The sequence below is a fragment of the Vicugna pacos genome, chromosome 9 (assembly GCF_048564905.1).
Source record: "Vicugna pacos chromosome 9, VicPac4, whole genome shotgun sequence".
Lineage (NCBI taxonomy): Eukaryota > Metazoa > Chordata > Mammalia > Artiodactyla > Camelidae > Vicugna > Vicugna pacos.
Genome location: NC_132995.1, coordinates 71,198,715 through 71,214,331, shown reverse-complemented (window position 1 = coordinate 71,214,331; position 15,617 = coordinate 71,198,715).

Here is a 15,617-nt window from a genome sequence, read left to right as displayed (position 1 = left end):
GTTTCCTTGTTTAGGTGATATTCTGAAATAATTCCTCTTTTCTGTCTGGACAATATTAAGTGATTCCGTTTTTAGAGCATGAGTAGCACTAACTTCTTATTCTGGTAATGGCAATGGAAAGGAGATAATTAAGCATTTTCCTACCATTACTGTATTAAGTATATTTTAGGGTAAGCAAGTAACTCCAGCTGATGAGGATTATTTTTTCTGCCAAAGAATGCCAGCTAATGAATGTGGCAAGAATTAGAAAATCATACACTTGCAACCACCGATGAAACACTCGCTTGAGACAGTGATCTTCAGTGGAACAGATGACTAGGTTAAAGGTCACAGGGGACCTTTACAGTGAGAGTTCAGCTGTCAGCACCTGAGCCGCTGACTGGCCAAGTGTCACTCCTGTGGGCGGACCAGCCCCCTCCCCTGGGGGAGCGTCACTGGCAGAGTGTTCCTGCCACAAAACAAGTTGACTCTGCATTTAATCAAGCCTCCAGAGCTAACTTCTGTTTACAGGAGAAATGGAAAATACTAATAGGAATAACATCACAAAGAAGTATAGATAAATCCAAAACGCGAGCCATTTGACAGGATGAATAACCAGGTTTCTGTCATAAAGCAATGCTGTGGGGAAAACAGGTACGAGGGACAAAGAACTGCTTTATTTTAAAACAAATGAATGTAATGGGTACATCTTGTTTGAGTCCTGATTCAGATAAACTGTTGGTTAGAAGGACAGTTTCTTTTCCCAGTGGATAAAGAATATTTTAATTTGAAGTATAGTTGATTTACAATGTTTCAGGTGTACAACAAAGTGATTCAGCTATATACACACACACACATATAAATATAATTTTTCAGATTCTTTTTCATTATAGGTTATTATAAGATATTAAATATAGTTTTCTGTGTTATACAGTACATTCTTGTTGTTTATTTTATATGTAGCAGTGTTTTTCTGTTAATCCCAAATTCCACATTCATCCCTCCCTCCCTCTTTCCTCTTTGGTAACCATAAGTTTGTTTTCTGTGTCTGTGAGTCTATTTCTGTTTTGTAAATAAGCTCATTTGTATAATTTTTTTAAGATTCCACATATAAGTGATATATGATATTTGTCTTTATCTGACCTTCTTCACTTAGTATGATAATCTCTAGGTCCATCCATGTTGCTGCAAATGATGGTATCTCATACTTTTTTATGGCTAAGTAATATTCCTCTGTGTGTGTGTGTGTGTGTGTGTGTGTGTGTGTATTACACTTCTTTATCCATTCATCTGTCAGTGGACATTTAGGTTGCATCTATGTCTTGGCTATTGTAAATAGTGCTGCTGTGAACACCAGGGTGCCTGTGTCTTTTTGAGCTAGAGTTTTTTCTGGTTATATGCCCAGGGGTGGGATTGCTTGATCATATGTTAAGTCTGCTTTTCATTTTTTAAGGAACCTCCCTACTATTCTCCATACTGGCTGCATCAGTTTACATTCCTACCAACAGTGTAGGAGGGTTCCCATTTCTCCACACCATTTATTGTTTGTAGACTTTCTGATGATGGCCATTCTGACCTATATGAGATGATACTTCATTGTGGTTTTGATTTGCATTTCTCTAATAACTAGCAATGTTGAGCATCTTTTTATGTGCCTGTTGGCCATCTGTATGTCTGCTTTGGAGAAATGTCTATTTAGGTCTTCTGCCCATTTTTGATTGGGTTGTTTGTTTTCTTGATACTGAGCTGTATGAATTGTCTGTATATTTTGGACATCAAGCCCTTGTCAGTTGCATCGTTTGCAGATATTTTCTCCCATTCGGTATGTTGTCTTTTCTTTTTCTTTATAGTTTTCTTTGCCATGTAAAAGATTTTAAGTTTAATTAGTTTATTTTTTGCTTTTGTTTCCCTTACTTTAGGATACCAATCCAAAGAAATACTGCTATGACTTATGTCCAAGAGTGGCCTGCTTATGTTTTCTTCTAGGAGTTTTAGAGTATCTGGTCTTACATTTAGGTCTTTAATCCATTTTGTGTTCATTTGTGTATATGGTATTAGAGAATGTTCTAATTTCATAGTTTTGCATGTAGCTGCCCAGTTTTCCCAACATCACTTATTGAAGAGGCTATTTTTTCTCCATTGTATATTCTTGTCTCCTTTGTTGTAGATTAACTGACCAGAAGTGTGTGTGTTTACTCTGCGCTTTCTATCCTGTTCCATTCATCTTTGTGTCTGTTTTTGTGCCAGTACCATGTGCTTTAGATTACTGTAGCTTTGTAGTATAGTCTAAAGTCAGAGTGTGATTCTTCTAGCTCTGTTTTTTCTTTCTTAAGGTTGTTTCGGCTGTTGGAGGTCTTTTATGTTTCCAAACAAATTTAAAAACTTGTTGCTCCAGTTCTGTGAAAAATACTGCTGGTAATTTGATAGGAATGTCATTGAATCTGTAAATTGTCTTGGATAGTGTGGCCATTTTAATAATATTGATTCTCCTAATCCAAGAACATGGTGTAGCTTTACATCTCTTTGTGTCATCTACAGTTTCTTCCATCACTAATTTTATAGTTTGCAGAGTACAGGTCTTTTGCCTGCTTAGGTAGTTTTATTCCTAGGTATTTTATTCTTTTTGATGTGATGATAACTGTAATTTTTTTTCTTTATTTCTCTTTCTGATAATTTGTTATTAGTGTATAGAATGCAACAGATTTCTGTACATTAACTTTGTATCCTGCAACTTTGCTACTAGATGAGCTCTAGCAGTCTTTTGGTGGTATCTTTAGGATTTTCTATGTAAGTATTATGTCATCGGTGAACAGTGACAGTTTTACTTCCTCCCTTCCAATTTAGATTCCTTTAATTCCATCTCCTTTTCTGATTGCTGTGGATAGTACTTCCAAAACGGTGTTGAATAAAACTGATGAGAGTGGGCATCCTTGTCTTCTTCCTGATCTTGGAGGAAATGCTTTCAGCTTTTCACCATTGAGTATGATGTTAGCTGTGGCTTTTTCATATATGACCTTTATTATGTCGAGTTATGTTCCCTTTATGCCCGTTTTCTGGAGAGTTTTTATCATAAATTGATGTTGAATTTTGTCAAAAGCTTTTTCAGTATCTCTTGAGATGATCATATGATTCTTATTGTTCTGGAAGGACTTTTTTTGAGACATTCAGGGAAATTTAATTATGGAGTGTACAATGGTTGATGACAGTGAGTTATCATTATTTTTTAGGTGTGATAATGGCATCATAATTGTTGAGGAAAATGTTATATTGTTAAAAAGATATACACTGAAATATATGAAATGGAAGGAGTTCTAGGATTTAGAATAATTCAGCAAAGAATTAAAAAAAACAACTCTATCAAATGGAGCAAAATCTTAATGGTTACATGGAGAATCACTGTACTTCCTTCTCTGATATGTTTGAAAAGTTTCAGAATAAAGTAATTTTTAATTGTCTAAAGGGCGTTTGCTTCAGAACGTACTTTGTATTTCCTATTCTTTCGCTGATATAACAACAATGTCATTGAATTCTTGTGCATTGTCACTGCTAATTAGTTTCGTGAAAAACTGATGGGTTGAATAATCTTCGTTTTTCTCCTTGGGGCCATCAGAACCACAGAACAGGAATATTTACTTATTTATTTACACCACAGAGTCACATTATACTTCTAATGAGTGTAAAGCAACAGGCTTAATAGTTGAAATGAGAACCTGACAAACACTCGTTTCCTTCACTCTGTCAAAGGTTTGGTCTTCCGCCTCTTTCTCATAGCTCTGAATTCCCGTCTGCCTCATCTGCTCTGGGATGCTCCAGGCAACCTCTTCTTTCTGTGCTTTGGTACACGTTAGTCCCTTTGGTTAAAATACAATCATGTTTCTCAACGACTGAGCACATTTCTAATCATGCCTGAAGTCTCAGTACGGGTACTCTGTCGTCTGTGAAAGTCAACTTGACCCCTTCAGTCTGTTTCCTCAGTCTTCAGTTCTCCTTAGAACAGTTGCTTTTTCTTACTTTGTGTGTGTGTGTGTGTGTGCACATTAGTTTACTTGCTGAAAGAGAAGATCTTTGAAGACAGGGCAGATATCATGTTTTTCTGTCTTTGTGTCTTCACTTAGCATAGGGCCTCATATATATTAAAGATTCTAAATGTTTACTGAATGAGAAGGTGAGGGAGAGTTTGTTAGTGTAAACTAGCTACATGTGTGTGAAGTCCTACCATTGAGATGTCATTACTGAGAGAAGCGTTTTTCCATTTCTTCCCTTGCAGTCTCTGGAGACTGCATTTTTGGCATCCTAGGTGGGAGCGCTAGAATTTGGCCAGCTCACATGGCTGGGGACTGGCTTTGGATGCTTTTAAATTAGTGACTTTCTTTTCAAACTCAACAGCCTTTGCCTTGGGAAAGGGGACGTATTTTCATTGTTTCCATTACAGCCACCTTCTTTTTCCTTCTACCAGTTTTTCCCACCTGTAAGACCATCACTTCTTCACAGCCTTCCTTCCCAGTGGGCTCTCAGCACTTACTTCTGTTTATTGTTTATTGTCGCATTATAATTGTATGGAACGGAGGGTGAACTTCCTATTATTTCTCTCACCATGCCATGTTACGTACATATCAAAGGTAACTTTCCCCAAAGCCATGTCGGGCATCTAGGGACCATGCTTTGTAGAATCTTTCTTTGCAGAGTCAAAGATCTGAGCCCAGTGCCTATTCATAGACTGTCTCCATTGCTGCTGAATTCCTGTGGGGAAAAGAGTGCAGAGATATTGAAACTTATGAGCAAGTTCTTAAAGCTATCATTTCCCCAACCCTTTTGGCTTGTTTCTGTTTCCTCCAAATGTGCTCTATATCTTTCTGAAACGCACGCAGGAGGTTCAGTCTCCCTTTGGGCAGAAGCAGAAACTTTTGTGACCTTTCTCTCCCCTTAGATTAGCGATGGGCCTCTGTTTACCTGAGAAGATCAAATCCATTCACGTGGGCTAACTTAAAACTCGTAAAGTCCTTGAACTGTGGGAAGTCTGATAATGGCTCTTTACCTCTATTGATATTTCAAATAATTCCACAGCTTTGAGGTGTTTCTTTCCCTTCATAGGTCAAGAAGAATAGCACAAAGGTTACTCTAAGGAGGATTTAGAACCACAGCATTTGAGTGAATAGCCATAGAGATCATTTAAGGAACCACCAGGGAGTGATTCTGCCTCATTCTCAAGGCCCTTTACAAAACAACCAGGGCTGGATTCAATTAGAAACCGAGAGAGGAGTTTTCAGTAGAAAAATTGAAAATGCGTACCAAGGAAATAAAAACAGACTCTGGAGAGCATGAGAACATATTTGTTCTCATGAAATGGGAAAAGAATTGTGTCCAATGTCCTCCACGGTAGGAATGCCAGAGGGGGAAGCGCCAATCTGCCTTCAGGACAAATGCTAGGAAGTGCGTCTAGTAGGTTAAGCACTTGTTACTCAGCTTTTGGAAGTGTTGCCAAGTCCCTTTCAAACCAAAACTTGGATCACTGCAGGTGACCATGGAAACATTTAGAACAACAAATATTTGTTTCTCCAAGCAATTTGATCTTAGAATTCACAAGAACAAAGAAGTAGTGTCAGGAACAAAAAGAAATAGTCATGGCCTAAAGACAGAGGAAAGAACAAATATGGAAGACATGCTCCCAGCACTCTGCCGGTGACTAGCAGAGGGCCTTTGCTGCATCACCTGGCTAATTTTGGAGCTCCACTGATGCATTTTCTACTGTGAAAGCGAAGTGAAAAAGTAAAATTCAAGTTGGTTTGACATCACATTATGTGTGAAGCATCAAGCCCTTCACTCCCACCATATGATTAATGACAGTTACCTCTGACTGAATAATGAAAGGGTTGGTCACCTCACCAGCAGCCAATCAGATCCTCTTTCATAAGACGTGGAACTTAAGAGATGGAACCTTTTGTTAGTCGTTGGTTAGATCCTTAGCTCAAGGGTGGCATAACCGGGTAATAGAACACATAACCAGTGTCCGTATCACAGATACACAAAATCATGTGCAAGTTAAAATTGGAGAGGAGCAAATATTAAATATGAGAAGTTGCTTTCTTATGACAACCCTCTTTACCACTCTTCCCAAGTTAACTTTCATGGTATCTGTTCTTTGCAACCTAACATTTCCAGGTTAGAATATTTAGTGTGGATTATGTTGTAAAGAAAAGTATTAATAAAGACAACCGAGACTAGGGATTAATAAAGGAGCAATTACACCATCGAGGTAGTAGGAGAACCTCAGAAGACATGTTATTACAGTTTGTATTTATATGAGTTAGAATTATACATTGTGGAAACATATCGTCGCTTTTTACTGGAATTAGTTGTTTCCAAGTCTTTTTCTCAAGCTTAATGAATGGGGTATAGTCTTTCAAATGATTTTTAGGTAATATCAGGAGACTCATAAAATTCCATAAACATTTCTAAAGAAGCTATTTTTCACTAAGTGGAGTTTCCAGGATCACATGCATTCTACTCAAACACAAAGAGGGATTTACAGGGCTTCAGAAAGATTTTTCACAAAATTGGGGAGACTCTCATATATATTTTTGTGCATTTTTAAATGCATGTACCTTGTTGCACTCCATCTGTTTGGTACTTTAAACTCTTTCTGGGAATGACATCTCAAAGACTTGAGGAGCCTTACATGCACACATACACAGTGATACTTCAGAGTTCTTTCACAGTGAAGTAAAAGCAGAATTTCCTAGGCAATACAGCTTAAAATGTTTCTTTTATTAAGATTAAAACATTTTATAGAATGGCACTATAATGTATTTAGGATCATTCTTCTTGTTTACTTGTGCTGTTTTGTCTTTCTCAATGTCTTTGGTTATAAAAATGTCCTATTATGTTTTAAATATTGCAGGCATCAGAGGCGAAAACAGTAATGATTTGTGCTTATTACTGCATAAAGTCCAGTAAAGGTTAATGAACTTCTGCTACTAAATGAATTAAATATTCAATTTGACACTCAGGCCAGGTGAAGAATATAGTGAATCCTTTACAATCTGCTGGAATTATACCTAGGCATTTCAACTTCGGCCTTATTTTTTTCACGCCCAAACGGAACATGCCAGATAAACAGCATGGTCTTGTTTGAACTACAGTCATTTAGTATCTATCTAGTAAATTTCATTCATCATCACTTTCAGAGAGTGAACAGGTCAGGATTTTGTGCACCATAAAAAACGAGCAAATAGCTTTGTGCTGCTGTTTGATGGAGACTACAGGATCACTAAAAATAAAACAATTTTCAGTCTGAAACTGAGATGTGGAGTGAAGGATTTGACTTCTATGATATGTAATATACTAGAGCTTAAACCATAGGACTAGGAATTTGAAAAATAACACTGCCTCATGGAAATTACACTTCCCTTTACTAAATCATGCAAAATGAAACTGAATTTGTAAGAAATTCTTTATATAAAACCATAACAATTTACCTACTTAAAAGATAGGCATATATTGGGTTAGCATTTTAAATGGGATTCTAAATTAGGATGCCTCAGTTAAATTCCTCTAAATTAGAATAAGATTGACAGCCTTATTTTGTCTGAAAAATGCCAGTTTTGTGTTTCCTAGGAAATATCTCCCATATTGAATTTCTTCCATAGAAAGCATGGACATCTGGAGAGGAAAGGATGCTCCCTGGGAAAAAACTCACAGATCATTCTTATAATTCTATTTTAAATAGAATAGACACCAAACCAGCACATTTATTCACTGATTTATTCATTTAATAGATGTTTATTTACTAAATATCTCCTATGTGTCAGACACTTGAAGAATCTCGTCATACAGCTGTGACTAATACAGATAAAGTCCTTGCCCTCCTGGTGCTTACATTTTCATAGGAAGTGGTAGAGAATGGACTTGTAACCTCAGCATAGTTAGGAACAGAGCCCCTGCCAGCCCCAGTGTTCCAGTGGAAGTGATACCTCATAAGACCCCCCTTGATACACATTAGGTGATAAGCACTGTTGAAAATAACAAACAGGGCAAAGAAAAAGAGAGCATAGCGGACGGTAGGCTGTTACTATTAATATAGAATGTCAGGGAAAACTTTTAATGAGAAGTAAGGGAGCAAGGCCCTTAGATAGCACAGGGAAGAGTGACCCAGGCAAAGGCAGTAGCAAGTGCAAAGGCTCTGAGGCAGGAGTGCATTTTGACCATTTGAGGACTGGCAAAGAGACCTTTGTGGGTGGAGTAGAGTGGTAAGGGGCAGAGGGGTAGGAGAGAAGTCAGTGGACCTTTTAAAGATGGTCATTATTCTAAGTAAATTAAGTTAATTACAGCAATTGGAACAGAGGGGCGACATGACTTGGCCCATGTTTTAAAAGGATTATGTGTGTTATAAACTGGAAGAGGGCAGGGATATCAGTAACGGGGACAGCAAGAAGGCTTTGATAGTCCAAGCAGAGGGGATGGGTGCTTGGAAAAGGTTGACAGTGATGTTATATGGAAATAAGTGGTTCAATTTTGAATATACAGGGACATCCAATGCAAAATCTTCCTAGTGAATATTTTCCCACTAGCACACCTCTTGGTTTTTGAATACCCACATTACATACTATACACATATCTCCCAATATGTTTTAAGACTGTGCTAATGTAGAGAAAATTAATATTTATGTCCCCTAAGCTTAATAAAACATTACAAAAAATATAACATGCAGGAGAAACTGCAACTGGAAACTCAAAAACAGTTGGTACAGTATCAGATTCATGTGTAGATATTGGAGTAATAACCAAATGTCAAAAAGAGGATGTTCATCTAAGATGCTGTGATGTTCAGAGGCATTACAGAGTCCTATTTAGAATCAATGATAAATATTAACCTTAAACATGAGGATGACAGGATGAGAAGCTTTACTTTTTTAAGGTGGCGCATCCCTTATAACTCTGTTCAAAAAATATTGAAAATGTAGTACCGCTCCATTTTGCATTTTTTATCCAAACATGGTCAAATATCTTTTCAAGTCTTTACAAATACCCAAATGACAGAGAATCTCTATCAGTTACTCTGAGTCTGATAACTCGTCTGAAATTGCCTGTTCATCACCCAGATTGTCAGCACCATCACGTTGCATTGCAGGTGACAAAGACAGCTGTACCCTTTCCCCTTTCTTCCTTCTCAACTTGTGCCAAGCCTCCATAGTGTCCACTTCACTTGGTAAGTAAATGTACTACAGGGAATTGTCTGACTTTTACTGTAAGTTTTTGCCTGAATTTTTTTTTTCTGACCAATATTATTTACCATGAAATATTATAAAGCATTTTACAACCAAAGTTTTAATGTTACAGGCACACTTTAAAAATCTGGTTGGCAGCTTTTGGTTTCACATAATTCAATATATATTTTTTCCACTGAAACAATGTGAAATAGGCTCCTGGTTAACTTTTTTGTGCCAAACATCTGATGCTCAGAAACACTAGTGGTAAGTGGAAAACACCTGTCTTCTGAAGGTGAAATCTGTTTGGAGGGGATGTTCAAGGATGGTCCCAGAGTTTTTAACCTAAGTTAACTGAAGTATACAGTTATACTTACTGTTATGCATATGATTGCAGAAGGAGCAGATCTTGGAAGAAAACCAGAAATGTCTATTTTGGCTATCTTGAGTTTGAGATGCCTCTTAGATGTAAAGTAGGTAGTTGAATATATGAGTGTGTTGTTCAAGAGAGAGAGCCAGACTTGAGGTATCAAGTTGGAAGTTATCAGTGTGAAGGCTTACAGTCCTGAGAGTGGGTATGATCACATAGGAAGTGAGTGTGGATAGAAAAGAGGTTTAAAGAAAGAGCCCTGGGAGCTTTCATCATCTAAGACCAGGAAGATTGCGGTGGGGGTGGGGGGGAGCCACAGAAGGAGGTAAGTAGGAGTAGCCAGTGAGGAAGAGGATCCAAGACAGAGGGGTTTTAGACGCCCTGAGTCTAAAGTTCCCTTCCCTTCAAGAAAGAAGAAGTAATCAACTTTGTCAAATGCAGCGGATCGTTAGAATGAGAAGAGGGCCGAGACTTGACCATCGAACTTAACAACCTGTAGGTCATTGGTGATTTGGTAAGAGCTATTTCAAGGGAGTGGAAGGGGTAAAAATCTGGAACCAAAGCAGAATGGGAGAAGAATTGACAACAATGAATATACACTGATTCTGAGGCATTTCATTGCAAAGAGAAACAAAGGAATGAAATTGTAACTTAGAAAGACATAAGGGGCCATAAAATATTTTTGTTGTTTCTGTTTTTTTTAACATTTTTTTTATTAAGTGATAGTTTTTGTTGTTTTTAAGATAGTAGATTCAATACCATGTCTGTAATGCCGGAAGAAATAGAAAAATGGTTGATATAAGAAAATATTGACAATATTCTTGAGTGTGTGAAGGATCAGATCTAAAGTGTGTGAATGTGTATGTTTGGAAGAGGGGAATGATTGACCTTAATAGGAGTACTAACAATTCCCTTCTAGTAACGGAAGGCGAGTCAGCGTGTCTGAGCACAGATGTGGGCGAGTAGGTAGACATAGTGGTGGGAACTTACTGAAAGCCTTTTCCAATTGCTTTACTTTTTTTCAGTGCACAATAAAGCAAGTTCCTTAGCTGAGTACTGAGATAGTGGAATGGGTTTGAGGTTATTAAGAAAATGTGTCATCTGTAGGCTGGGGACTATTAGCAATGCCAGAACCCAAGATTGATGGAGGAGGCATGAAAACAGAAGTCACTGGGAACAAGGAGATCAAATAAGTATGAAGCAAAGATGTTGTAAAAATCATACAAATAGAAATGAATGTTTCCACAGAGACTTGCCATAGTGAGCAGAAAAGTACTTGTTTAGCCACGAGGCCACAAGCATTCCGAAGTGTGCTACCGAGTGGTTATCACTGTTAACAATGCTTTTACATCAGAGGACGTGATACGTTGGGATTCTTTTTGTCTCTATTTCAGCTGAGGTCCCAGAGACTGAGAACAATATAAAAGGTACCAAGTTACCTTGTATCCTAAATCAAAGAGCTAGTCCACCTAATCAGGACATGCTAAACGGATGTGAAACTATTTCAGGCAGCCTTAACAATCTCTCACCTCTGGCCTCTGTAAGTGAGGAGGCTGGAGAGCAGTGAGAACTCTGTGGAAAACGTTTTTGCTGCACCATAGAATTTCACCTCCTTCACCAAGCGAATAGGCTTCAGGGGGTCTTAGGAGGTTGGGAGGTGTCCCTGGAAGGGAAGAGCAGATAGAAATAAGGCTGCTCTGGGAACAGGCTGTACTTTCGTCCCAGTAGCACACGGGTGCAGGAGTTTCCCAAAGGCCAAGTTGTCCGTGGGAGACAGCTGACCCAGGATAATTTTAAAAGGGACTCCCAGGGTCTTCCAGCCTAGGTAAGATAACCTGAATGAACAAACAAACAAACAAACAAACTACAGGTGAAGTGCAGGATGCAGCAGCTCCTGAGGGCAAGAGCGGGAGGTGGGATGCTCAGCGGTGGTCAGAGGAGCAGCGCCGCCTGTGTCCAGGGGCCCTCTGCCCAGGGGCTTCCAGGAGGAGGTTCTCAGGCAGAATCTACCAGGGCCCGCTTAGGATAAAAAGAGTTTTACCCAGAGAGTCCTGACAGCCCTACGCCAAGTAAGACTGTCTCCTTTCCTCTAAACCCCTTCTCCCTCTGGGCTGGAGCTGCAGGGGTCGGAAGCTCTAGTCACTCCTGGAGTAAGAGAGGCAGCGGCAGAGAGACGAACGAGAACACCGCATCGCCCTCCCCATCAGGGGCCTTCAGGCTCGGCCTCGGCCCCAGCTAGGGGAAGGGAGAAGGCTGTACTTGGGCATAAGTATCCAGTTAGGATGTTGCGTTAGAAGGGACGGGTCATTTTAATACCTGTCTTTTATTTGAGTAGAGTGGTTATCACCGAGCCATTTACATACACATACGACGATAAGACCTACTTTATAATAGTGTAATGAAGATTAAATGAGATAATGTATATAAAGGAAGGTCAGATTCTTTTCCCTTCCTTTTCATGTTTGCTGTCCTAGGATATCAGAGCAGGCTCAGTAAGTGACACGCTGACTGCTGTCACTTCACATTCATGACCGCTGACCTCAAGAGGACAATCCTAAGACAGTATGCTGGCCCGTTTATAGTCTCGCTCTCAATGGCCATAGGAGCCATCCCCACCCTTTCTTTCCCCTTAAACATCTAACGGATACCCCCCTGCTTATCTGTTTGTGATTATTCCCACAACCTTGGTCACTTCTCCTTCCTCATCTCTGGGAAAGTTTGCCTATGAGTGCATTCCTTCCTCAGACACTAAGCTGCCAGACTTCAGAGTGTTTTTAGCCGCAGAGCCCCGTGGCTTTTTCCCTAATGAAATCTTACATGGAACACAACCGTCGAAGTTCTAGTTCAAGCACAGAGTGTGTGGAGGTCTCAGAGCTCTGAATGCCCAGCCTTGCCCTCCTCGTCACCCTCTGTCACCCACCCCAAAGGCTGCCAGACCCAGAGGGATTTCTAAAGAGAGTTCTCCCTTCTTGGTACTCTGTTTTTCCTGCCTTCCAAGCCAATTCATTATCCATGTGTTAATATATGTAAAACACTTAGACTCCTGCTTTAAATATGGTAAATGATTGATAAATGTTAGCTATCATTGTTGCAGCCTGGAGTGCCTGTTTCTCTTTCCTTCTTTCTCCTAAACATGTGCTTTCCATAAAGTTTCTGGTCTCAGGCCGTTATTTTTTATTTCGCACTCCTGCCCTGATAATCTCATCATCTCATCTAGTGCCACCTGTCACTTCTTCGCAGATGATTCCCAGTTCTACACCTCAAGTCTCATGTCTTAGGTCATTGATCAACATCCCCTTCTGCCAGAGAGTCACTGCCACATATTCTAACCAAAATTTCTCCTCTGCTCAGTTCCTTTTCCCTTTCTTTTCGTGGTCAGATCCTCCGAGGCTTGACACATCACAGTCACCTTTGAATTCTTCACCTTCCCGATGCCAGTCAGTTGTCACATCATAAAGATTCTGCCTCTGAAGTTCAGCTCGCACCTCCCTCCTTTCCGTTACCTGCTCCACCACCCCTGTTCACTTCCTCCTTGCAGCTCGTCTGTGCTGGTGTGATAAATTCTGAGCTAGCTCCGCTGCCCCCAGCCTTCCTGGCACAGACCCATCACAGCCCCGAGTTGCCAGACTGACCTTTCCAAAGCACTGCCCCACCTAGTCCCCTCTCCCAGATTCTTGAATGACTTCCCTTTACCAATTGAATTAAGAATACACTCTCCAGGAGTACTCCACAATGTGTCCTCAACCTATTTTTCTGAACTTTATCTTATTTAATGTTTCATACACAGTCCAAGTGAAAGCCAAATTAGGAACTTTGCTCTTATCCAAACACACCTCACATCAGAAATACATTCTTTTGTACTTTCTCTTTGTGCATGTAGAAATCATGCCTGCATCCGCTACGTTTCTGCATGTTCTTCAAGGCAAGTGCAATGCAGCAGTTTAGAGCACTGCTTTTGGAGTCAGAGTCTGGGGTTCACGCGCTGCCGTGTGAAGGCTCTGTGACTTTAGGTTAGGTACGTAATCTCTCTAGACCTAAATTCTACGTTTGGAAAGTGGGGACGATAGTTTTCATGTATCGTCATGTTACTGGGAGACTTAAATGTGATAATGTGTTCTTAACATTTAAAGCTCTTAAGCAATGGTACAACACAGAAAGTTTTCTCTGGCACCTTAGGCAGTGCAGCTCAGGACCTCCGTACCTACTGTCCTTCTGCCTGGAATGCTCTTCCCCAGACACATGCGAGGCTTATTCCCTTAGGTCCCTACTAAACGTCACTTCTTCAAAGACGTCTTTCCTAACCATCTTAAGAGTACCCACCGTTGCCACTCTTCTCTTTTTACCTTGCTTCTTTTTCTTTAACACGACTGACATGTTACGTAGTTATTTGTTTGTTTGTGTATTGTCTGTCCCACTAGAATGTAAGTCCCATGAGAGCAAGGTCTTTGTCCATTCTGTTTGTTGCCAAATTCCAAGCACTCACAACAGTGGCTGGCATATAAGGGACTGTTAATGGGTATGTATTCAATGAACTAATGACCAAATGAAATTATTTAATAAATACTAGCTTTAATAAAAATTGGTTCCAGATGCTACTACTGCTTTAGTAAATTCTTTTTTGATTAGCTTAAATGGATTAGTTACTTTCATCTATGAAATCTGTCTAGACTACTCTTATGAAGTGTATATTCTAAGATGTTTATGTCTGTTTAGCACAGTTCACCAGATCAAAAACTTCTCTATGAGAGAAATAGTCTAATTTAGGGGTTGGCAAACATTTTCAATAAAGGGCTATATATAGTGTGTATGTGTGTGTGTATATATATATATATATATATATACACACACAGTAAATGCTTCAGATTTTACTGGCCATGCAGACCATCACAACTGCTCAACTTCACTGCTGTAGTGCAAAAGCAGCCATCGACAGTACATCAGAATAAGTGTGGCTGTGCTCTAATAAAATTGAGCTTATGAAAAGAAGTGGCAGACTAGATTTGTGCTGCCAATCATAGTTTGCCAACAACTGCTCTAGTTTATCAGTATATACTTAGTAGCTTCCAGCATAGTGGCTTTTTATATAGAAGTCACTTAATAATATGAAATTGGTATTCAACAATTACATTATATCATATATATGTCTATATATTATGTCATATGTATCAAGTTAAATATATAGTAGCAACACAAAGATAGTAAAGATACTGTAATAAAATGATGGAAATAGTCATATTTTATTGAGCATCTAGTGATGCTCAAAGTTACCTTCCATGATTTTAACAATAGCCCAAAGAAATGAGTATACAGAGCTCTAGGAAGTTAGGAGCATCTGCAGGGTGACCAGGAGGGAGGAACTATCATAGCCACAGTAGCAGCCAGCATTTATTGAATGTGCATTAGGTATTGGGCTGTGGACTTTATATGCATATATATGTATAATTCTGGTCACTAATTCCCGTGGCGGGGTGGGGTGGGGATGAGTGGGCTGGGGTACAGGTTTCACGTATATTCAAGCAATTCTCAGAACCACGTGGGTGTCCTACAGTTCAACTCAGTTCTGACACTAGGTCTGTCTGGAGATGCATCGGATTTCACAGGTTAAGGTTTCAGTCCTACAAGACTGTCTGCACCTCACTCCCCACCCCCAGTTCATATGTAAGTCTCAAGCCCAGGACATTACCTGTGCTTCTCACTGCCTGGCCATGGACTAGAGGTTCCAATGATCCCCTCCTTAGGTTCAATTAATTTGCTAGAGTGGCTCATAGAACTCACAGAAACATTTTACTTACTAGATCATTGGTTTATTACAGAAGGATACAACTCAGGAACCATCAGATGGGAGAGATGCGCAGGGCAAGGTGTGGGGGAGAGTTGTGGAGCTTCCATGCTCTCTCCAGGAGCACCACCCTCCTCACAACTCCTCGTGTACCCCAGCCAAAGGTCTCCAAACCCTTTTTTTTTGGTCGGGGGGAGACTTATGCCAGCTTCATTACCTAAGCATGATTGATTAAATCATTGGCCATTGGGTAATTGATTCACTCCCCAACCCCCTTCCATCCTGG